The 24,408-nt window shown below is 43.8% G+C and overlaps 2 non-coding genes and 1 pseudogene across 2 annotated transcripts; 1 reads left to right on the top strand and 2 right to left on the bottom strand.

Moving 5' to 3' along the window:
• Positions 1 to 2,525: 2,525 nt before the first annotated feature.
• On the top strand, positions 2,526 to 21,759 carry LOC100982508 (uncharacterized). Its single transcript, XR_004671671.3, has 3 exons — positions 2,526 to 3,398; positions 4,431 to 4,547; positions 19,846 to 21,759. It is a non-coding gene; the product is annotated as an uncharacterized LOC100982508 (transcript).
• On the bottom strand, positions 11,608 to 16,710 carry LOC100976871 (HAUS augmin-like complex subunit 1; annotated as a pseudogene).
• Positions 15,626 to 15,751, bottom strand: LOC112439970 (small nucleolar RNA SNORA27). Its single transcript, XR_003028188.1, has one exon. It is a non-coding gene; the product is annotated as a small nucleolar RNA SNORA27 (small nucleolar RNA).
• Positions 21,760 to 24,408: the final 2,649 nt, after the last annotated feature.

Below are 24,408 nucleotides of genomic sequence, written 5' to 3'. Positions count from 1 at the left end.
ATGGAAACGTTCTAAAATTAACTGTGGTATACTGAACTAGTTATGGATAAAATACTGGGATGTCTGAGATTTGCTTCAAAATAATCCGCTGGGGATGGGAGGAGAACAAAAGAAGTAAGACTGGCCAGAATTTGGTAATTTCTGAAGCTGGGTACCTGGAGGTTCATTATACTATTCTCTCCAGTGTTATACATGTTTGAAAGTTTTCATAAAAGGAAAAAAATAAAAGAAATTTATGCAGTGTTCTCTCACAAGAGAAGGGAATGTCACTTCCCTTAGTAGGTTACGAGGTCCAGATCCACCCCTCCCTAGCCCTCAGATGAGATTCATGAATTATTGAGGGGAAGCTGAGAGGCATAGACGGCATGGACTGTGGAGAGGTGGTGAGCGCAGGGGCTGGTTTGGCCCAGGCAACTCAGCCTCCTTGAGGGGCCCTCATGGTCTCTCCCAACCCACATGCCATGCTGACTGTGGTGGTAGAAGTGGAGTCGGGGAGGGGTTCAGGTAAGATGCCCTCCCCATTTATACTCAGAGGGAATGCAGTCCAGGACAGCCTCTTGGAAGAGGGGGAGGGTTAGGCCAGCTTAGGTTGGAAAACTGAGGCAAAGTTTGAGGGCAGAACTCAGGAATCCCAGAGCCAGTTTTCCTCATGAGAGCTGATATGCAGTCTACCTTTCTCAGGCCCTGAGGACAGCTGTAGCCCCACACACCTGGTGGGGCCCACAAACCTCTGTTTGCTTCATTTTGGGACTCTAGAGACTCAGGTGGATGGGCGTTGTGTGTGTGTTGGGGTGGGGGGTGGGGGGGAGGGGAGTGGGGCGGGGAGTGCAGGGGAAGATGGAAATATCATGGTTGACCCCAGCCCTGCCCACAGGAACAAAGCTTCACCTTTGACAGTCCTGGGCCCTGATGCTGCTCAGGTAGGGAGGTCTGGGAGGGTGATGAGAGGAGGGTGGGAGCCCTCAGGCCCCTGGATCCTGGAGTGCCAGCTGCCTCCAGAGCTCCTTTGCTCAGGGCACCTGAGTCAGTGGACTGTGCCTGTGTGTCCCTGCAGGAGGCAGAGCAGGAGCTGCTGGCACGTGTCCAATCCACACTGGGCTCTCTGGGCCGAGGGTACAGTGTGGCCCTGTTGCTCTGGGGGAGGGAAACAGAGGCACCCCGACTTGTGCCTCAGGTGAGTCCCAGAGGAGCCACCAGGGCACAGGCCTCATGCAGCTCAGGGGTTACCTTCCCCGGAGACTTCTGAGAATCTTCCCTCCCCAAATCAGCCCTCACTGGGGCTCCTACAGCAAGCATCCTGTTGGTCCACGCAAGATGTTTTGCCAAGGTCAATTTATGCAGCTACTGGGAGGTCATGGAAGGTGGGAAGGGGCCGGGCGTGGTGATTCACACCTGTAATCCCAGCACTTTGGGAGGCCGAGGTGGGTGGATCACCTGAGGTCAGGAGTTCAAGACCAGCCTGGCCAACATGGCAAAACCCCATCTCTACTAAAAATACAAAAATTAGCTGGGCGTGGTGGCGGACACCTGTAATCCCAGCTTCTTGGGAGGCTGAGGCAGGAGAATCACTTGAATCTGGGAGGCAGAGGTTGCAGTGAGCCGAGATCATGCCACTGCACTACAGCCTGGGCGACAAGAGCAAAATTCCGTCTCAAAAAAAAAAAAAGGCGTTTTTCGGGAGTCAAGATGGCCGAATACGAACAGCTCAGGTCTACAGCTCCCAGCGTGAGCGACGCAGAAGACGGGTGATTTCTGCATTTCCATCTGAGGTACCGGGTTCATCTCACTAGGGAGTCTCAGACAGTGGGCGCAGGACAGTGGGTGCAGCACACCGTGCGTGAGCCAAAGCAGGGCGAGGCATTGCCTCACTCAGGAAGCGCAAGGGGTCAGGGAGTTCCCTTTCCTAGTCAAAGAAAGGGGTGACACACGGCACCTGGAAAATCGGGTCACTCCCACTCCAATACTGCGCTTTTCTGACGGGCTTAAAAAACGGGGCACCAGAAGATTATATCCCGCACCTGGCTTGGAGGGTCCTACGCCCACGGAGTCTCGCTGATTGCTAGCACAGCAGTCTGAGATCAAACTGCAAGGCGGCAGCGAGGCTGGGGGAGGGGTGCCCGCCATTGCCCAGGCTTGCTTAGGTAAACAAAGCGGCAGGGAAGCTGGAACTGAGTGGAGCTCACCACAGCTCAAGGTGCTGGAGAGGATGTGGAGAAATAGGAACACTTTTACACTGTTGGTGAGACTGTAAACTAGTTCAACCATTGTGGAAGTCAGTGTGGCGATTCCTCAGGGATCTAGAACTGGAAATACCATTTGACCCAGCCATCCCACTACTGGGTATATACCCAAAGGACTATAAATCATGCTGCTATAAAGACACATGCACACGTATGTTTATTGCGGCACTATTCACAATAGCAAAGACTTGGAACCAACCCAAATGTCCAACAATGATAGACTGGATTAAGAAAATGTGGCACATATACACCATGGAATACTATGCAGCCATAAAACATGATGAGTTCATGTCCTTTGTAGGGACATGGATGAAATTGGAAATCATCATTCTCAGTAAACTATCGCAAGAACAAAAAACCAAACACCGTATATTCTCACTCATAGGTAGGAATTGAACAATGAGAACACATGGACACAGGAAGGGGAACATCACACTCTGGGGACTGTTGTGGGGTGGGGGTAGCGGGGGAGGGATAGCTTTAGGAGATATACCTAATGCTAAATGACGAGTTAATGGGTGCAGCACACCAGCATGGCACATGTATACATATGTAGCTAACCTGCACATTGTGCACATGTACCCTAAAACTTAAAGTGTAATAATAATAAAAATTTTTTTAAAAGCTGGAAATAAAGCCAAAAGTATACCAAAAAAAAAGGCAAAACAAAAAAAAATTTTTTTAATTAAAAAATAAAATAAAGGAAGATGGGCTGATAGGGTGAGGGTTAGAGAGGGGTGGCATGAAAAGATCAAATATCCAGGGAGATCTGATTTTCACAGTTCATGGTGAATACTAATTATAAGCTTGGAAGCTTTATTGTGGGGGCTTCATCAAAATGCCCCCAAACCAAAATAGCTGCCTCAGAACTTGTCGTGGATCCCTGTGCAGCAAACAGCAGATCCCACTGAGGATGTCTGCTCACTTTCTGGCTTGCTGTGAAGAAGAAGACTGGTGCTATTTCTCTCCTGGATACCATGTCCCCAGTAGTATGGGGCATGACTCAGACTTCATGCTCAGGAAATGCTGAAGGACAGATTCATGCTTTCTTAATCCTCACTGAACGCTTCTCCACTTTAGCTGCTGCAGATGCTGTCTGAGGAAGCTCTGCCCCTCAGCTGCTCTGATCCTGTGCTTAGCACTCTTAGCCTGGTGCAGGTGAGACCCTTGAGGGAGGGGAGAGAGTGGGACCTGGGAACCAGGGCCAGGGCAATGTTGCAGAAGGAGCCCGAGGTTTGTGGGGAGCCAGAGAGTGTGTGTCCAGTCTCCCTCTACTGCTCACTGGCATGGGCGTGCCTCTCTGAGGTCTCCTCTCCTCTGACTGCAAAAAGGCTGAATTCATGGTGCCATGTTTGGACCCCAGGAGGATCATGTGAGCTGAAAGTAGGGAAAGGTTCAGTTTGTAACAAGTGTGCTTGTGTGACCCCAGTTCAGCCCCAGTGGAAGGACCCAGGACCTGCTCTCTCCAGGGGTGGAGAACCTGTCGGTGCTGGACGTGTCCCCTCTGGGCTTGTGAGTGTTCAGGGTCCAGTGGAGTCTGAGGGTGCTCGTCTTAAGGCATGGCTGCCTCCCTGAAGCCGAGCTTTTGGGGGTCTCCACCCACTGCCATCCCAGGGGAAGAAAGCTCTGAGCTTGGGGTCATGCTTACAGGGTCAGGGGCTGCTCTCAGGATCCCCTCCCACCCTCTTCCTTAATCTCATGTGCCCATCCCTCTCACTCCCCTCACCCCACTTACAACTCTTCAACTTACACCACCTCAACTCTATTCCCCAGCCCCATGTCCTGACTCAGTCATTGTCACACTGGGTGATTTTGAGCATCTCACTGAGCAGGACTTCAGTTTCTCCATCTGAAAATCGGAGTGATCTCAACTACCCTGTTCACAGGAGGGAAAATAAAATCATGAGGATGAGAAACGTTTAGGGAGGTTACAGGCTATGGGGACCTCCAAGGGCTCCCCACATGGAGGTTCTGGGGGTCTGGACAGAACCCTGGTGCTTCGGAGCTGAGCTCAGCCTCTGCTTCCTCCAGGGTGGTAGAAGATGCCACTGAAGTGGAGGTGTCTGACTCAAAAGCTGCCTCAGAGCTGTACTTGCGGGCCACTGCAGGTGAAGGCAGGTGAAGGCAGGAGAGTATCTGTCACCCCATCCCCGCTAGGCATTTGGCCTGAGTCTACCCTTTCCTCCACAGGGCCTGCTGTCTGCTCACTCTCACCATGTCCTGCCCAGGGCCTGACCCTCCTGAGGGGCCCGGGACCCAGCGTGTGTGGCAAGGGGCTCTACGGATCCTACAGCTCCCAGGAGCCCCGTAAGTCTGAGGGGGCCTTCTGACTGCATTGAAGAGTGAGGTGGGGAGTTGAATTACAGATGGAAAGGCCCAAGGTAGCATCAAAGTCTCTCCTCTCCTCAACCCCATAATAAGAGCATCCCAGAACACAAGTTAAGCCCTGTTGTTGGCAGATGATGTGGTCAAAAGCAACTGGATAGAGAGTTAGTGAAACCAATAAATAAAAATAAATATTTACCAGCCTGGGCAACCTGCCAAAACCCCATCTCTACAAAAAATACCAAAAAAAATTCGTCAGGCATGGTGGCACACATCTGTAGTCCCAGCTACTCAGGAGGCTGAGGTGGGAGGATGGCTTGAGCCCAGGAGATTGAGGCTGCAATGAGCCATGATCACACCACTGCACTACAGCGTGGGTGACAGAGTGAGTCTCAAAAAATATAAATAAATAAATAAATATTTCCAGCCACTGGTTTTTTTTTCATATGTTGATAAGTGCACCAGGGACATTTTTTTTAATGCAAAAGTTAAATGTATTTTATCTTCATTCTGTTATTAGCAGATAATAAAAATAGCTGCTATTTACAGCAAAATATCATGTAATTTTAGATTCATCACTTTTTATTCCTATGGAAAAGCAACACTGGCATGTATTGTTGCTGAAGGTGAAGCAGCTTTTTGATTCTCTTCTGTTCCACTCTGTGTTCTGAGATGTGTATCAGACACCGGCCATACACCCCAGATGTGCTCGGGGCACAGCCTGGCCCTACGGAGCACTCTAGTCTGCAGGTGGGCACCTAAGGCCCTACGATTCCCGCTTCTTATTGTCATATTTACTTAGTTCTCAGCACCTCTGTCCATCTTTAAATGACTTAAGCGAGAGTACATTACAGTAGCTTAGATGTTCCTAAGCTTCCACAGAGCACATCCCATCTGTGACAACGATTCAGAAAAAGAACAAAATTTCTTTTATTCTTAAGGGTACACAGCATAAGAGAATAGCTTAGGCAGTTTACTGTAACTGATTGTCCTGATGTCCTTATCCATAAACTAAAAAATCCCCACAGAAGCTTCTGTAAGTATAATGTGAAATAAGTCTATAAACACAACAGCAACAACAACAAGAATGTAAACCAAATGCCAAGTTATGGGAAACTGGTGAAGAAATTTACTGGTAAACCCACTGTAATGGTGTGTGTGTGTGTGTGTGTGTACGTGTCAACTTGGCTCAGTGACAGTCTCTAGTTATTTAAGCTAGGTGCTGCTGTGAAGGTATTTTGCAGATGTGATGGATAATAAGAGTATCCTGAAAGATCTGGGTGAGCCCAATTCAATCAGTTGAAAAGCTTTAAAAGCAGAAGTCTAAAAAGGCCTTAAAAGCTGAAGCTTCCCTGAAAAAGAAAAGAAATTCCATCCATGGGCAGTGGCATCTGCTGTACTTGTGCCTGCGGAGTTCCATTCTGCTCATTCTCTTCCCTCCTGGCTGCCCACAGACAATAGTTGTAGTCTGTGCCCATGACCTTCCTGATTCTGGACTTGCTTAGCCAGCACCCACAATCTTGTAAGCCATTTCCTTTAACAAATTTGTGTATATATGAAAAACACTGGTTCTTCCTCTCTAATTAAAGCCTGGCCAACACACTCACAAATTAGAAGGGGATGCTGCTGTTAGAAGGAATAATGTATACATTTTAGGCCCTTCAAGACTCCAATAAATGATAGTAAAATAACAGCAAAGAAAAATCTTACTTTGGGTAAGAAATCACAGATTAATACACCAGGGACAGTTTTGCAAATAGCGTCTTCAAGCATTTTTGTCTGATTTTTCAGACTTTTTTATTTACCACTTTTTTATTTTTACATTACCAATTCCTTTTCAGCTACTTATATCTCTTCTGATCTATCAGATTGAAAACTTGGAAAGAAACTAAATGTTCAAAGCCAAGACTGGGAAATTCCCAAAAAATCATATCTTCAAGCCCCACTTTACATCCTTTACTCAGTGCTCTAAAGTTATGAAAATATGAAGTAATGATAGGAAATAGTTATTTCGAACCAGCTTGCGTGTTTGTAATATCATGGAAATGTTGCCAAATTCAGAAGTGCCTGAAAACAAATTGCAGTAAAACAAAACAGAAGGGGAAAATGTACCCTAAATTCCCAACTATTATAAAGTCTTTTCTTTCTTTTATCATGTATGCTTCTTTTTTTAAAAAAAAAAAATAACAGCTTTATTAACATATAATTTACACACCCTAAAGTTCACTCTTTTGAAATGTACAATTCAGTGGTTTTTTAGTATATTCACAACGTTGTGCACTGATGAGCACTATCTAATTTTAGAACATTTCATCACCCCAGAAAGGAAACCCGTTTCCATTTCCAAGCATTCCTCATCCTGCCATCCACTCCGGCCCAAGGCAATCGCTAATCTATTTTCTGTCTCTGTAGATTTGCTACTCTGGGCTTTTCATGTAAATGGAACCATACAATATGTGGTCTTCCTGTCTGGCTTCTTTCATTTAGGATAATATTTTCAAGGTTTATCCACTTGTGTGAATCAGAATTTTATTCTTTTTTATTGACAAATAATATTCCATTATATGGATATACTGCATTTTGTTTATCCATTCATCCATTGATGGGCATTTGGATTGTTTCCACTTTTGGCTACTATATATTTTTTTTCTTTTCTTTCTTTCTTTTTTTTTTTTTTTTGAGATGGAGTCTTACTCTGTCACCGAAGCTGGAGTGCAATGGCGTGATCTCGGCTCACTGCAACCTCTGCCTCCCAGGTTCAAGTGATTTTCCTGCCTCAGCCTGCCAAGCAGCTGGGATTACAGGCACCCACCATCACACCCAGCTAATTTTTGTATTTTTAGTAGAGATGGGGTTTCATTGTTGGCCAGGCTGGTCTTGAACTCCTGACCTCAAATGATCTGCCTGCCTCGGCCTCCCAAAGTGCTGGGATTACAGGCGTGAGCCACCATGCCTGGCCATCTTTTCTTTTCTTTCTTTCTCCCTTTATTAGAGATGTAGTCTCACTTTGTTGCCCAGGCTAGTCTCAAACTCCTGGCCTCAGGCGATCCTCCCATCTCAGATTCCCAAGTCACTGGGATTACAGGCATGAGCCACTATGCCTAGCTACACTTTTGGCTATTTTAAATAATGTTGCTATGAACATTCACATATAAGTTTTTATTTAGACATGTGTTTTCAATTATCTCAGACACATACCAAGAAGTGGTATTGCTGGGTCATATGGTAACTGTTTTAAAAGTTGTTTGTATGTTTGTCTTTATTGAGGTAAAGTCCACATAATATAAAATTAACCATTAGCCATTTTATAATGTACAATTTAGTGACTCCTAGTACATTCACAATGTTGTGGAACTATCTAGTTCCATCATTTGGCTATTGTGAATAGTGCTGCTACGAACATTCATGTACAAGTATTGGTTTGAATACCTCTTTTCAATTATTTTGGGTATTTACCTAGGATGGAATAGCTGGGTCATATGGATATGGTAAGTCTATGTTTAACTTTTAAGGAACTACCACACTGCTTTCTACAGCACTGCACCATTTTGTATTTCCTCCAGCAATGTACGATGGTTCCAACTTCTCCATAATTACCAACATTTGTTATTTTCCATGTTTTTGATTATGGCCAACCTAGTGGTTTTGAAGTGGCATCTCATTTTTATTTGATTTGCATTTCCCTAATGACTAGTTATATTAAGCATCTATTCATGTGGTTGTTGGCCATCTCTAGATCTTCTTTGGAGAAACGTCTATTCAAATCCTTCACCCATTTTTAAATTGGGTTATTTGTGTCTTTCTTGTGTGTTATGAGTTCTTTATATATTCTGTATACTAGACCCTTATCAGCTACGTGATTTGCAAACATTTTCTTCTGTTTTGTAGGTTATCTTTTCACTTTCTTTCTTTCCTTCTTTTTTTAAGGTGGAGTTTTGCTCTTGTTGCGCAGGCTGCAGTGCAACGGCATCATTGGCAACCTCTGCCTCTTGGGTCCAAGAAATTATCCTGCCTCAGCCTCCCAAATAGCTGGGATTACAGGTGCCTGCCACCCCGCCTGGCTATCTTTTTACTTTTTTGATAGTGTCCGTTGATACACTAAACTTTAAAATTTTTATGAAGCCCAATTTATCTGTTTTTCCTTTTGTTGCTCATGCTTTTGGTGTTATACCTAAGCAACCATTGCAAAATCCAAGGTCAGGAAGATTCACCCCTAGGTTTTCTTCTAATAGTTTTATAGCTTTGTCTCTTACATTTAGGTCATTGATCCATTTTGAGTTAATTTTTTGTATTAGTATGGAGTAATGGTCCAACTTCATTCTATCCAGTTCTCCCAGCACCATTTGCTAAAGAGACTATTATTTCCAATTGACTGGTCCTGGCACCCTTGTCAAAAATCAGTTGGCCACATATATATGGATTTATGTCAAGACGCTCAATGATATTACATTGATTTATATAGCCTTTACCATATTGTGAAACTTCTCTTTTATTTCTACGTTCTTGAATGTTTTTTAATCATGAAAAGGTGTCAGTTCTTGTCAAAGGCTATCTTCATGGCAATACCATACTGTTTTAATTTAACTTAATTTAATTTTGTTTTATAGACAGGGTCTCCCTCCATCACCCAGGCTGGAATGCAGTCATGCGGTCAAGGCTCACTGCAGCCTTGACCTCTCAGGCTCAAGTGACCCTCCTGCCTTAGCCTCCCAAGTATCTGGGACTGCAGGCACACACCACCACACCTAGCTAATTAAAAAAAAATTTTTTTTTGTAGAAATAAGGGCTCATTACTTTGCCCAGGCTGGTCTCAAATTCTTGGGCTCAAGCTATCCTCCCATCTTGGCCTTCCAAAGTGTTGGGATTACAGGGGTGAACCACTGGGCCCAGCCTGACACTATATTACTTACTGTAGCTTTGTAGTAAGCTTTGAAATGGAAAAGTGTAAGTCCTTCAACTTTGTTCTTTTCTTTCTTTTTTTTTTTGAGATAGAGTCTTGCTCTGTTTCCCAGGCTGGAGTGCAGTGGCGTGATCTTGGCTCACTGCAACCTCTGCCTCCTGGGTTTAAGTATTCTCCTGCCTCAGCCTCCTGAGTAGCTGGGATTACAAGCGCACGCCACCACTCCCGGCTAATTTTTGTAGTTTTAGTAGAGACAGGGTTTCACCATGTTGGTCAGGCTGGTCTCGAACTTCTGACCTCGTGATCCGCCCCCCTTGGCCTCCCAAAGTGCTGGGATTACAGGCGTGAGCCACCACGCCCGGCCCTCAACTTTATTCTTTTTTTCAACGTTGTTTGGGCTATTCAGGGCTCCTTGCAATTCCATAGGAATTTTAGGATTTGGCTTTTCCATTTCTAAAAAAAAAAAAAAAAGAAAGAAAAAAACGGCCATTGGGATTTTGATAGGCATTGTATTGAATCTCTAGATTTGTTGGGGAATACGGTCATCTTCATGATATGAAGTCTTCCAATTCATGAACAATGAGCACAGGCTGTTTTTTCATATATTTAGGTTCTCTTTATTTCAGCAGTGTTTTGCAGTTTTCAGGGTATAAGATTTACACTTCCTTGGTTAAATTTATTTCTTAGTATTTTATTATTTTTGATGTTATTATAAGTGGAATTTTAAAAATTTCCTGGCCAGGAGCAGTGGCTCACACCTGTAATCCTAGCACTTTGGGAGGCCGAGGTGGGTGGATCACCTGGGGTCAGGAGTTCGAGACCAGCCTGGCCAACATGGTGAAACCCCGTCTCTACTAAAAATAAAAAATTAGCCGGGTGTGGTGGCAGGTGCCTGTAGTCCCAGCTACTTGGGAGGCTGAGGCAGGAGAATCGCTTGAACCCAGGAGGTGGAGGTTGCAGTGATCTGAGATTCTGCCACTGCACTCCAGCCTGGGCAACAGAGTGAGACTCCATCTCAAAAAAAAAAAATTCCATTTTGGACTGTTCATTTCTAGTGTATGGAAAGTAAGTATTTTCGGCTGGGCACTGTGGCTCATGCCTGCAATCCCAGCACTTTGGGAGGCCATGCTGGGAGGATTGCTTGAGCCCAGAAGTTTGAGACCAACCTGGGCAATATAGTGAGACTTCATCTCTACAAAAAAATTAAAAAATTAGCTGGGCATGATGGTGCATGCCTGTACTCCCATCTACTCAACAGGCTGACTTGGGAGGTCTAGGCTGCAGTGAGCCTTGATCACATCACTGCATACCAGCCTTGGTGACATAGCTAGACCCTATCTCAAAAAACAGAAAAAAGAAATACAACTGATTTTTTTTTTTTTGAGACGGAGTCTTGCTCTGTCGCCCAGGCTGGAGTGCAGTGGCATGATCTTGGCTCACTGCAACTTCCGCCTCCTGGGCTCAAGCAATTCTCTGCCTCAGCCTCCTGAGTAGCTGGGATTACAGGCCCCTGCCACCATGCCTGGCTAATTTTTTTGTATTTTTAGTAGAGACGGGGTTTCACCATCTTGGCCAGGCTGGTATTGAACTCCTGACCTCGTGATCCACCTGCCTCAGCCTCCCAAAGTGCTGGGATTACAGGCGTGAGTCACCATGCCCGGCTATACAACTGATTTTTGCATGTTGATTTTGTATTCTGCAACTTTACTGAATTTGATTATTAGTTCTAATAGTTCTTTTTGGATGTGGATTTTTTAGGATGTTCTGTATATAAAATTATATCATTTGCAAATTGAGATAGTTTTATTTCTTCCTTTCCTATTTCAATAGTTTTGTTTCTTTTTCTTGCCTGATTGTTCTGGCTTGAACTTTTAATACAAGGTTGAATGGCAGTGGTGATAGTAGTCATACTTATATTGTTCTTGATCTGAGGGGGAAGATTTTAGTCTTTCACCATTGCTTGTGATATCGGCTGTGGGTTTTTCTATATATGCCCTTAATCATGTTATGAAATTTCCCTTCTATTCCTATTTTGTTGAGTATTTTCTTATGAAAGGATGTTGGATATTGTCAAAGGCTTTTCTGCATCAGTTGAAATGATCATCATATTTTTTCTTCATTCTATTAATGTGGTATATTATATATTGATTTATTTTCATGTTGAACTACCCTTGCATTCCTGGGATAAATCTCAGTTGGTCATGATGTATAATTCTTCTAATACTCAGTGGATTCCATTGGCTAGTATTTTGTTGAGAGCTTTTGAGTCTACAATCAAAAGAATATTGGTGTGTAATTTTATTTTCTTGTGTTGTCTTTGGTTTTGGTATTGGGGCAATGTTGGTCTCATAGGATGAGTTAGGAAGTCTTCCTTCTTATTCCATTTTTTGGAGCAGTGTGAGAGGAATTGGTGTTACTTATTCTTCAACTGTTTGCTAGAATTCACCATTGAAGCCATTTGGTCCTGGATTTTTCTTTGTTGGGAGGTTTTTGATTACTGATTCAATCTCGCTTTTTTTTTCTTTTTTTTTTTTGAGATGGAGTCTCTCTCTGTCACCCAGGCTGGAATGCAGTGGCATGATCTCAGCTCACTGCAACCTCCGCCTCCCTTGTTCAAGCAATTCTTCTGCCTCAGCTTCCTGAGTAGCTGGGATTACAGGCGCGCACCACCATGACTGTCTAATTTTTGTATTTTTTTTAGTAGAGTTGGGGTTTCACCATGTTAGTCAGGCTGGTCTCAAACTCCTGACCTCATGATCCACCCACCTCAGTCTCCCAAAGTGTGATTACACGCATGAGCCACTGCACCCAGCCCGATTCAATCTCTTTACCTGGTATAGGTCTATTCGGAATTTCTATTTCTTCTGGAGTCAGTTTTGATCATTTGTGTGTTTCTAGGAATTTGTCCATTTCATCTAAGTTCTCTAATTTGTTGGTATATAATTGTTTGTGGCATTCTCTTGTAATCCTTTTTACTTCTGTAAGGTTGGTAGCAATGCCCTCACTTTCATTTCTAATGTTAGTAATATGAATCTTCTGTCTTTCTTAGTCAATCTAGCTAAAGGTTTGTCCATTTTAAAATTTTTTAAAAGAGAAAAGCCTTTTTGGCTGGACACAGTGGCTCATCTCTGTAATCCCAGCACTTTGGGAGGCCAAGGTGCGTGGATAACAAGGTCAGGAGATCGAGACCAGCCTGGTCAACATGGTGAAACCCCTTCTCTACTAAAAATACAAAAATTAGCTGGGTGTGGTGGCATGGTTGTAATTCTAGCTACTCAAGAGGCTGAGGCAGGGGAATTGCTTGAACCAGGGAGTTGGATGTTGCAGCGAGCCAAGATCGCACCGCTGCAGTCCAGCCTGGCAACAGAGCGAGACTCCAACTAAAAAAAAAAAAGAGAGAGAGAGAAAGAAAAGCCTTTTTAATATGAAAACTATGTATTTGGGGACAAAAATGCAATACACAGTAAGAAACCATATTCTATTAATTATGACATTCTGTAATCTACAAACAGAAAATTTTGTTATTAAGAAATGCCAAGAGGAAAAAGAACTCTATAAAGCACTATTCAATTTACTTTGTTAGGGAAAAGGATGTTTATTTGGCTCTTGTCACAGTTCCATCATGTCTACTCTCCTTGTAAGTTCAGCTTCAATGCTATCTAATTCTCACTTTGCTTCTTCAATTTTCACTTGAGCAAGAGGGGAATTTGGCATTAAGTCTAAATAGGACTCAAATTTTTTCTTCAAAGGTATAGTCTGTTTTAATTTTGCCAGTTTCTCTGACAGTGCTACTAGGGACTGATGAGACAGAGAAGCATCCATGCCTCTGGCTGAAAGTTGCCCCTCTGCAGCCTTGATTCCAAATCTGAATTCCTCTGACTTTGCTTTTAGAAAGTCCATGTTCTGATGACGATTATCAAGTTTGGCCCTTTCTGTAGACAGATCCAACTCTGCTTTCTTGAGATCCTTTTGTAGACATTTTTCTAATATTAAGTTGCAGTTAGATTTTTTTCAAGTTTTTCCAGTTCAATCTTGGTTTCTTTACCTTTGGATTTGGTACGAAAGAGATCAGAGGTCAAATCATTCACCGCAAGGATAAAACTAGCTAGTGAGGTATCCTTTGTTTCAAGGGCCACCGCACTGTCAACCAATGCATTCAGATACCTGGAACCAGTGCTAGAGAAATTGGCAGGGGAAAAATTCACACTATCCATGAGAAGGTCTTGAAGATACTATAGGCTTCTGACTCATATTCACTTGCTTTCTGCTTCAAGTCCTCTATTACCAGGTAGACATCCCTGTCCCGGACCCTGTTGGGTTCTGAAAGGTGATGTAAAATCTCTGTGGTCCGTGGGTTCACCTCATACTGTGGAATGGGATGATCTCCAAATATTTATTTTAACCATGCAGCAACCTGCATTTCTTTCTCCTCCAGCGGCTCCATAGCTACCACTCCTGTTCATTAAAAATTTTTTTTTCAAGGAATCAACTTTGGTTTCATTGATTTTCTATTATTTTATATTCTCTTTTTCATTTATCTCTGTTTGGATCTTTATTCTTTTCTTTCTTCTATTAGCTTTGGGTTTATTTTTCTCTTTTTCTAGTTCCTTGAGGTGTCCAGTTAAATTATTGGTTTCAGAGCTTCCTTTTTCATGTAGATATTTATACTTACAAATTTCCCTCTAAGCACTACTTTTGCTTCATCACATAAGTATTGATATGTTGTGTTTTTGTTTTCATTTCTCTGAAAGTATTTTCTAATTCTCCATGTTATTTCTCTTCTGACCCACTGGTTGTTTAATTTCTACATATTTGTGAATTTTCCAGTTTCTCTTCTGTTACTCATTTCTAGTTTATTCCACTATGGCTAGAGAAGATACTTTGTGTGATTTTAACTTTTAAATATGATTGACACTTGCTTTGTGGCCTAGCATATGGTTTACCTTGGAGAATGTTCCAAGCACTTGAGAAGAATGTGTATTCTGTTATTTTGGGATTGAGTGTTCTAAACATGTCTCTTAGGTCTAAATTGTTTAGTATTACTTAAGTCCTCTACTTCCTTATTGATCATTTGTCTACTTGTTCTACTTAGTACTGAAACTGGGGAAGCTGGGTGTAGTGGCATGCACCTGTAATCCCAACTACTCAGGAGGCTAAGGCAGGAGGATTGCTTGAGCCTAGGAGTTCAAGACCAGCCTGGGCAATATAGTGAGATCTTATCTCAAAAAAAGAAAAAGAAAAGAAAAGAAAGTAGAGTATTGAAGTCTCCAACTATTACTGTAGAACTATCTATTTCTCCCTTCATTTCTGTCCATTTTTCGTTCACATATTTGGTCTATTGTCAGGTGCATACGTGTTTATATTTGTTTTATCTTTTTGATGAATTGAACCTTTTATGAATATATAATATACTTCTTTGTCTCTTGTAACAATTTTTGACTTACAGTCTATTTGGTGTGATACTTATATAGCCACCACAGACTCTTTTGTATCTTTTTCCATCTTCTTACTTTTAACCTATTTGTGTCTTTGGATCTAAAGTGGGTCTTGGCTGGACACGGCAGCTCATGCCGGTAATCCCAACACTTTCGGAGGCCAAGGTGGAAGAATCACTTGAGTTTAGAAGTTTGAAACCAGACTAGGCAACATAGTAAGATCCCATAGCTACAAAAAAATGAAAATAACTAGGTATGGTGGCACACACCTGTAGTTCCAGCTACTTGGAGGCTGAGGCAGGAGGATCATTTGAGCCTGGGAGGTTGAGGCTGCAGTGAGCCATGATCACATCACTGTACCTCCAGCCTAGGCAACACAGTGAGACCCTGTCTCTTAAAAAAATAAAGAAAATAAAATGAGTCTCTTGTAGACAACACATAGATAAATTAAGGTTTTTTTTTTTTAATCTATTCTTCCAACCAAAAAAAAAAAAAAAACTATTCTTCCAAACTCTATTATTTAATCGGGGAGTTTATTCCATTTACCTTTAAAGTAATCACTGATAACAAACACTAACTCCTGCCATCTTGCTATTTGGCTATATATTTTTGTTTCTTAATTCCTCTAATATTGCCTTTTGTATTTAATAGATTTTTTGCAATGTGCTGTGTTGATTTTTTTCGCATTACCTTTTTGATATTTTTTTCCTTTTTATTCTTTTTCAATTTCTTTCCTCTGACAGGATACAAGACAAACACTCAGTTTGCCTGAGTTTTAAAAGGATATTTCCTTTGCCCCAATTAATGAGCAATAAAGACACAAATCCATTTGGCAAAGTGAACAGGGGTTTTTCCATATTTTTAAAGGTTATTTTTCTATTGGCCAGGCATGGTGGCGCAGGCCTGTGGTCCTAGCTACTCAGGAGGCTGAAGTGGGAGGATCACTGGAGTCTGGAAAGTTGAGGCTGCAGTGAGCCATGATCGTGCCACTGCACTCTAGCCTGGGTGACAGAGTGATACCCTGTCTAAAAAAGCAAGACAAAACAAAAAAACCCCACTTATTTTCCTTGTGGCCATCTTGGAGATTACAATTAATATCTTAAATGTATTTTATTTAATTAATTAATTTATTTATTTATTTATTTATTTTGAGACAGAGTCTCGCTCTATCTCCAGGCTGCAGCACAGTGGTGTGATCTCAGCTCACTGCAACCTCTGCCTCCTGGGTTCAAGCTATTCTCCTGCCTCAGCCTCCGGAGTAGCTGGGACTACAGGCGCAGCTAATTTTTGTATTTTTTAGTAGAGATGGGGTTTCACCATGTTGGCCAGGATGGTCTTGATCTCTTGACCTCGTGATCTGCCTGCCTCAGCCTCCCAAAGTGCTGGGATTACAGTTGTGAGCCACCTCGCCCGGCTAATATCTTAAATTTAAAACAGTCTCACCAGGCACAAGGGTATGCACCTGTAATCCCAGCTAATCAGGAGGCTGAGGCAGAAGGATCTTTTGAACCCAGGAGTTTGAAACCAGCCTGGGCAACATAGTGAGACCTCATCTAAAAACAAACAAACAAACAAACAAACAAAAAAAGACAAAACAAAAACCACATAGCAATCCAGCTTGAATTAATTCCAATTTAGCTTCAATATCTATAAAGATTTTACCCCATACATCTGCATCTTTTCCCATTATGTTGCTAATGTCACAAATTATATCTGTATATATTGTGTGCCCATTATCATAGGTTTACAATTATTGTTTTATGCATTTGTTTTTTAAATCATATAGGCAAAAAAGAGGAGTTACAAACCAAAAATGCAATATTATGGGCTTTTATATTTACACATGTAGTTACCTTATTATTGTTCCTTATTTCTTTATATGGCTTCAAGTTACTGTCTAGTGTCCTTTCATTTCAGGCTGATGGACTCCCTTTAGCATTTTTGGTAAGGCAAGTCTACTAACAATGAATTACTTCAGCTTTGATTGATCTGGGAGTGTCATAATTTTGCCTTCATTTTTGAAGGATAGTTTTGCCAGATATATAATTCTTGATTGGCAGGATTTTTTAAAGCACTTTAAATACCATCGTCTCTTTGTATCTTTTTGGGGATTGGTTCCAGGACCCCCCTGCAGATATCGACATTCACAGATATTCAAGTGTCTTATATAAAATGGTGTGGGCCAGGCACAGTGGCTCATGCCTATAATTCCAGCCTTTGGGAGGCCAAAGCAGAAGGATTGCTTGAGCCCAGGAGTTTGAGACCAGGCTGGGCAACATAGTGAGATCTTATCACTACAAAAAAATAAAAATTAAAAAAGACTGCAAAAAATAATAATAGCTACTTGAGAGGCTGAAGCGATAGCTTCAGTCCAGGAGGTCAAGGCTTCAGTGAGCCATGATCACACCACTGCACTCCAGTCTGGGTAACAGAGCAAGACCTTGTCTAAAAAAATACTAATAAAAATAGCTGGGCGTGGTGGCTAACACCTGTAATCCCAGCACTTTGGGAGGCCAATGAGGGTGGATCACTTGGAGTCAGGAATTTGAGACCAGCCTGGCCAACATGGTGAAACCCCGTCTCTACTAAAAGTACGAAAATTAGTCTGGCACAGTGGCTCACGCCTGTAATCCCAGCACTTTGGGAGGCCAAAGCGGGTGTATCACCTGAGGTCAGGAGTTTGAGACCAGCTTGGCCAACATGGTGAAACCCCGTTATCTACTAAAAATATAAAAATAAGCTGGGTGTGGTGGCGGGCACCTGTAATCCCAGCTACTGGGGAGGCCAAGGCAGGAAAATTGCTTGAACCCTGGAGGTGGAGGTTGCAGTGAGCTGAGATCATGCCACTGCACTCCAGCCTGGGTGATGGAGCGAGACTCTATCTATAAAGGAAAACAACAACAACAACACACACACACAAAACTAATAAAAATAAAAAATAAAATGTTATAGTATTTGCACATATAACCTATGTACATCCTCCCACATACTTTAAATCATCTCTAGATTACTTATAATTCCTAATACAATGTAAATGTTATGTAAATTGTTATACTGTATCGTTTAGGGAATCATGACAATAAAAAGTCTGTACATGCTCAGTACAGACAAAACCATTTTTCTCCCAAATATTTCTGATTCATGCTTGCTTGAATCCACAGATGCAGAGCCTATGGATATAAAGGGCCAACTTTAAGTTATCCCATGGTTTCTGGGGATAAGTCTGTTTTTAGTCTTATTGAAGATCCATTGCACATAATAAGCTGCTTCTCTCTTGCTGTTTTCAAGATTCTCTCTTTATCTTTGTGGGGTTTTTTTGTTTTTTTTTTTGAAGACTGTATTCTTTGTATTCACTGAAGGCTTCATTTTGTTATTTTAGTAGTCAGCCAGTGACCTAACATAGAATTCCTTAAATGCCTGCGACTAAAAAAAAAAGTTTTGTTTTGTTTTTTAAAAAGGAAGAAGAAAGAAACAAATAAAAAAAGAAACAAAAAGAATAAAGAAGAATACGAAAAAGAAAACAAAGGAAGGAAGGAAGGAAAAAAGAAAAAGAAAGAATTTTCTAGGTCTTTGCAGATTGGCTCTGTGTGGAGTCACTCCTAAGCTTAGCCAGGCAATTTACAGCTCTGTTTTAGCCTTCACTTCCTGCTTGTGCTGAGCCCAAAGACCAGACAGAGATGAAAGCTTATTGTCTTATTGGGCCTTTTCTGCACATGAGTCCTACCCTGGGTGTGCTTTCTGCTCTCTCTAGTACACATGGGAACTTTTTGAAGCCCTTATTCTCCCAAAAATATCACTTCCAAACTTTCCCCAGTCTTTCAGGGTATCAGTTGTTTGCCTCAACTGTTATTTTTGCTTCAGGCAGCAGTTCCTTGTTCTTTTGTTCTTTAGCAGTTTTCAGGGAACATCCTCTGTGTAGCTGCTCTGCCTTGAGAGAGTTCTGAGATTCGTGAAGCAAAGAGAATTCCCTTTCATCAGTTCTTCAGGGGAAATTCCAGACAGTCAAAAAAGATAAACACAATTCATTGGGATCAAGATCTTCTCTGCTCCCTCCCTAACCAGGAACCCCCACCAGAAATTTGGGCTGCTGTCTTCAAGATTAGCCCTGTGCTGGGGAGGGGTTGGAGCTAGGGTAAGTTAAAACACCACAGAGATCTCTTACCATATTTAAGTTGCCTTTCTCCTGGTTAAGCATTGGTTGCTGTAAACCTCTATCTTTCAGAGTTAAAATAAGGTTGTTTCTGGCTGTTTTTGCTAGGTGTTTCTGGGGATGAACGGACTCTTGGAGTTCCCTACTCTGCCATTTTCACTGATGTCATCTTCTTTTGCCCATTTTAAAATTGGGTTGTCTTTTTATTATTGAGTTGTAAGAGCTCTTTATATATTCTGGGTACAAGTCACTTGTCAGGTACACAATTTAAATTTTTTACCATGAGAATCTATTACTTCTTTTTTAAAAAAAATTTTTCTTTTTTGAGACACACTCTCACTTTGTTGCCCAGGCTGGAAGGCAGTGGTGTGATCTTGGCTCACTGAAACCTCCGCTCTCTGGGTTCAAGCAATTCTCCTGCCTCAGCCTCCCTAGTAGCTGGGATTACAGGCGTGTGCTACTACACCTGACTAATTTTTGTATTTTTAATAGAGATGGGGTTTCACCATATTAGCCAGGCTGGTCTCGAACTCCTGACCTCAAGTGATTCGCCAGCCTCGTCCTCCCAAAGTGCTGGGATTATAGGTGTGAGCCACCATGCCCATGGAGAATGTATTACTTTTGTAATTTAAAAAATAATAGTAATAAAATAAAGATCTGTACAATGTTTCAAATCTGTCTGGTGATACACAAAAGTTTCTGGAAATAGTTGCCCTTTCCGTCAGAGTGTAACTCTGTCCAGTTTCTTTCCCCATCCACCAGTGGACGTCGCCTTTCTTCCTCTCCCTCTTGCAGAGACTGCCCCCTGCTGCGGGTGTTGGCTGGTGAAGTTGTTGGTGAGGAGGCGGAGGGCTCTTTGCCCTGGATTGTCTCATGGCTCTTGGAAGGAAACAACTACAGTGGCCTACTTCTTCGCCTGGACCCCCAAGGTGGCCAGGGGGAGAGTGTGGAGTTCTTTGGGAAGCTCTGAGATCTGTCCTTAGGCCTGCCTCACCCATCACCCAACCAGCCTCAGCCCCAGCCCCAGCCCAGAGAGAGCGTCTGACCCTCCAAGAGGGCCCCAGAGTGCCTAGGCTGACAGAGAATGGAGAGGCAAAGTAAGGTCAATAGTGAAAGTAACCCCTCACCCTTCAGAGACCTTAAACCACTTACCAAGCATTTTTGCACAAATGCCTTTGATTCTTACCACAACCCCATGAGGCAGATATAATTTACAAATAAGGAAAGAGAGGCAGGCCTAATTTATAGATGAGGAGAGAGAGGATAAGAGAAGAGAAGGGAGTCTCCTATTTTCATACACCCATTAAAAATCAAGCCTCAGCTGGGTGTGGTGGCTCATGCCTGCAATCCCAGCATTTTGGGAGGCTGAGGTGGGTAGATCACCTGAGGTCAGGAGTTCAGGACTAGCCTGGCCAACATGGTGAAACCCCATCTCTACTAAAAATACAAAAATTAGCTGGGCATGGTGGCAGGTGCCTGTAGTCCCAGCTACTTGGGAGGCTGAGGCATGAGAACTGCTTGAACCTGGGAGGCAGAAGTTGCAGTGAGCCAAGATCGTGCTACTGCCCTCTAGCCTGGGCGACAGAGTGAGACTCCATCTCAAAAAAATAAAAAATAAAAAAAACAAAGCCTCTGTGTCCTTAATGTAGATGCTGGTGGAAAAAAAGAAAAAAAAATCAAGCCTCTGAAATGTTATGATGTCAGGGATTTGGGGGAGGTCGAGGCGGGGGTATTGATCAAACAGAAATGGCATGAGTTGATAACTGTCAAAGCTAGGTGACAGGTAGACAGGATTTCCTATACTTTGTATATGTTTGAAATTTTCCATAATAAAAGAGTAAAAAAATGTCTGGCCCTCGTCTCCAAAATCAACAAACCCACATTCATTTGGCTAGCAAGTTCCCAGACCTCCCCTGTGGGAGGTCCCTTGGAATGAGGAAGATAGGTTACAGCAGTTCACACCCACAAGGATAAAGCAGTGAGGGCCAGACGTGTTTATCTTCAGGCCAGTTTGGTATCATGTTGAAGGGCATGGGCTTGAGTTTAGGCTCTGCCACTTGCCAAGAAGTTGCTTGACCTCTTTGAGCTTCTATTGCCTCATCTGGAAAATGTCAGGGGAGGCAGGATAGATTAGAGCTTCTGCCTGATTGGAGTGTTGTGTGGATAAAAAGAGGCAATCCATGAACAGCCTTAGTGAAGTGCCATCAAGCATATGTAAAAGCCTAGTGGGGGTTAGATATTTTTATGAATAGTACTACTAATAAAAAGTAAAAGTATCACAAGCAGCGTGCTTTGGAGTCCACAGGAAGGAGTAATTCACTTGGAGTGTCCCTTTACTAGGTAGCTCCCTCAGTTTGCTCCAGGCTGCTCTGTTGGGGGCCTCAGGAAGGAGGATGCAGGTGAAACAGGTGAGGCCCACCCTGTGGGATGCAGTAGAAGAGGCTCGGGCCCGCCGGGCTGGCCTGAGGCCCCTGCATTTAGGCCTCCTTGAGGACACCCTGACGGACAGTGGGCTAAGCCAGCTGGGAAGGGCACTGCGGGAGCTAGAGGTGAGCAAGGTGAAGCCTGAGGGCACCTGGGCTAGCCATGGCCAGTACCCACCTTGAACCCTTTCTCCATAGGTGGTAAAAGCGTGGAGCCAGCACCCAAGAAGCCAGATGCTCCAAGGAGCAGTCTGCCTTCTTGTCCTCTTTCCAAAGCACTTTGAGGAAGACCTCCATTCATTCATTGACTTATTGATTCCCAAACACTTATTGACCACCCACTGTGTGCTGGGCCCAGTGCCACATAGGCCCTGGGAATTCCCTGCCCTCATGGAGTTTATAATCTCCTGGGAGGAAACAATTGCACCACCATAATCGGTGCTCTGAAAGGCTTATGAACACAGAATTCTGTGGGGCATCTAAGTTAGCCTTGGCAAGAGAGGGATGGAAGACTTCATGGAGGAAGTGATTCCTGAAGGAGGTCAACAAAGATGAGTGAAGAACCTGAAGGCAGAGAGAATGACAGGCAAAGACTCAGAGGCAAGAAAGTGCTTGGTCCCCTTGAGGGAGTGCAAGTAGCTCAATTTATTGAAGAACAGAACTTGAGGAAGAGTCAGGAGAGAAGTATTGGAGAGGACAGCAGGGGCCAGGTCACACAGGGCTTTGTAAAACAGAGGTGTTTGGACTTTGTCTTAAAGGTCACAGGTGAGCCACAGAAGTATTTTAAGCAGGAAAGAGCACTGTGCCCTTTTCAGGTGAGCAAACTGAGGCTTAAAGAAAAGATGTGAGGCTGAGCGCGGTGGCTCATGCCTGTAATCCCAGCACTTTGGGAGGCCGAGGTGGGCGGATCACCTGAGGTCAGGAGTTCGAGACCAGCCTGGCCAACATGGAGAAACCCCATCTCTACTAAAAATACAAAAATTAGCCTGGTGTGGTGGCGCACGCTTGTAGTCCCAGCTACTCGGGTGGCTGAGGCAGAAGGATCACTTGAACCTGGGAGGCAGAGGTTGCAGTGAGCCGAGATCACGCCATTGGACTCCAGCCTGGGCAACAAGAGTGAAACTCCATCTCAAAAAAGAAAAGATGTGAGAGGGCTGGGCGCAGTGGCTCACGCCTGTAATCCCAACACTTGGGGAGGCTGAGATGGGCAGATCACCTGAGGCCAGGAGTTCGAGACCAGCCTGGCCAACATGGTGAAACCCCGTCCCTACTAAAAAATACAAAAATTAGCCAGGCATGGTGGCGCATGTCTGTAGTCCCAGCTACTCAGGAGGCTGAGGTGGGAGAGTCACTTGAACCCAGGAGGCGCAGGTTGAAGTGAGCTGAGATTGCACCACTGCACTCCAGCCTGGGTGACACAGCGAGACTCTGTCATAAAAAAGAAAAAGAAAAGATGTGAGACCTGTGAGCCTGGGGTCACAGGCATAATCAGGAGCAGCAGAAGTATAATCACACTCAAGTCCTTAGACTCCTAATCTAGTGCTCTTTCATCTCCTTAGGCTGCATGGCCTTTCTGGTCTTCCATGATTTATCACAGGGTGGTTGAAACCCTGTCCCTGTCCAGCCTCTCCTGGCCTTTCTCTTCTTTTTTCATAGTTGCTTAGAACTTGTTTTTATAGCCTTGGGGCTTGGGAATCAGGCATGGTAGCTCCTATTTATTGAGCAAGTGCCTTACTGCCCAGTGCTTTCGGTGCAGTACTTCATTTCATTCTCTCCACAACTTTTATCAGCTCGATTTGATAGAGAAGCACATGGAGACTAGGCCAGTCACCTGCTTGAGGTCATTCAGCTAAGAAGAGGAGGGGCTGGGACCCTGATCTGTCTGATTTCCAAGCCCTGATCTTAACCTACACTGTCCTGGGAGGAAAGGTGTGGAACGATCACTTCTAATATCTTCTCAGCAGGTGATAGAGTCACCAGTAAACCAGAGCCCATGCCTCGAGGGAGAGCCCCAAGGTGGGTCTGGGACTTGGGGATGAGCTGGGAGTGGGAGGTCTTCCCTGCCTTTGGTGTGATTAATTACATTTTCCTCTAGTGGCAGGAAGAATGGCAACTCTAAGGTGTGGCTCCACCAAAAGAATCCTCTCAGGCACCCTAAGGAACAGGTAATACCTCATGTACCCCAGGAACGACTAGAAGCTGTAGGGGGGGTGAAGAGCTGCAGAGCCCAGCTAATGTGCCCCTGCTTACCCTGCCCCAATATCAGGGAGAAATATGAAGTTTTTGACAAATAAAGGACCTGAAGGTGACTAGACCCCTAAGGCAAGGCCATGGGGAGGGACTGTTTTCCTACTTATTGGATTAAGGGTATAGGATCCTTAGAGGCACTATGGCACCTCCTGGCAGGGCCACTACCTTCCTCTCCCCACCATGGCCTCCTGAGTCTCTGCCCAGGCTACAAGCTCTTCCAGGCTAGTTAGGTCCTGGATGTTGTTCTGGGAGCAGCCCTGGTGATGAGGTTCTATTGGAAAAGTTGGGCTCTGGTCCTAAATCCGTGCACACACATGAACTTCTGACCGAGCCCAGCAGATACCAGATGTGGCCCGGCTGCTCTTCTTGGCCCAGGCCCAGAGGCAGAGACTGAGGGAGCAGCAGCAAATTTGGATTCGAGAGAAGCTGAAGCATTTGGAACAGAAGGAGGAGGTGGCAGATGACCAGGTCAAAGGCCTGGTGGCTGAAGAGGAGGTAAGGAGGGTCAAATAGGGGACTTGAGGCTCTAATTGGTCCAGGCACTGTGCTAGGGGCTAGGATCCATCATCAATCACAACCGACCAGTTCATACCCTCTCTCATGGCCCTCACAGCCTTGTCAGGGATAGATGAGGCAATTCTCAGTGCTAAGTGATGGGATGGGGGATCTAGGGGCGTGTGGGACC

The sequence above is a fragment of the Pan paniscus genome, chromosome 4 (genome assembly GCF_029289425.2).
Source record: "Pan paniscus chromosome 4, NHGRI_mPanPan1-v2.0_pri, whole genome shotgun sequence".
Taxonomy (NCBI): Eukaryota; Metazoa; Chordata; class Mammalia; order Primates; family Hominidae; genus Pan; species Pan paniscus.
This window is presented reverse-complemented; position numbering and strand designations above follow the sequence as displayed.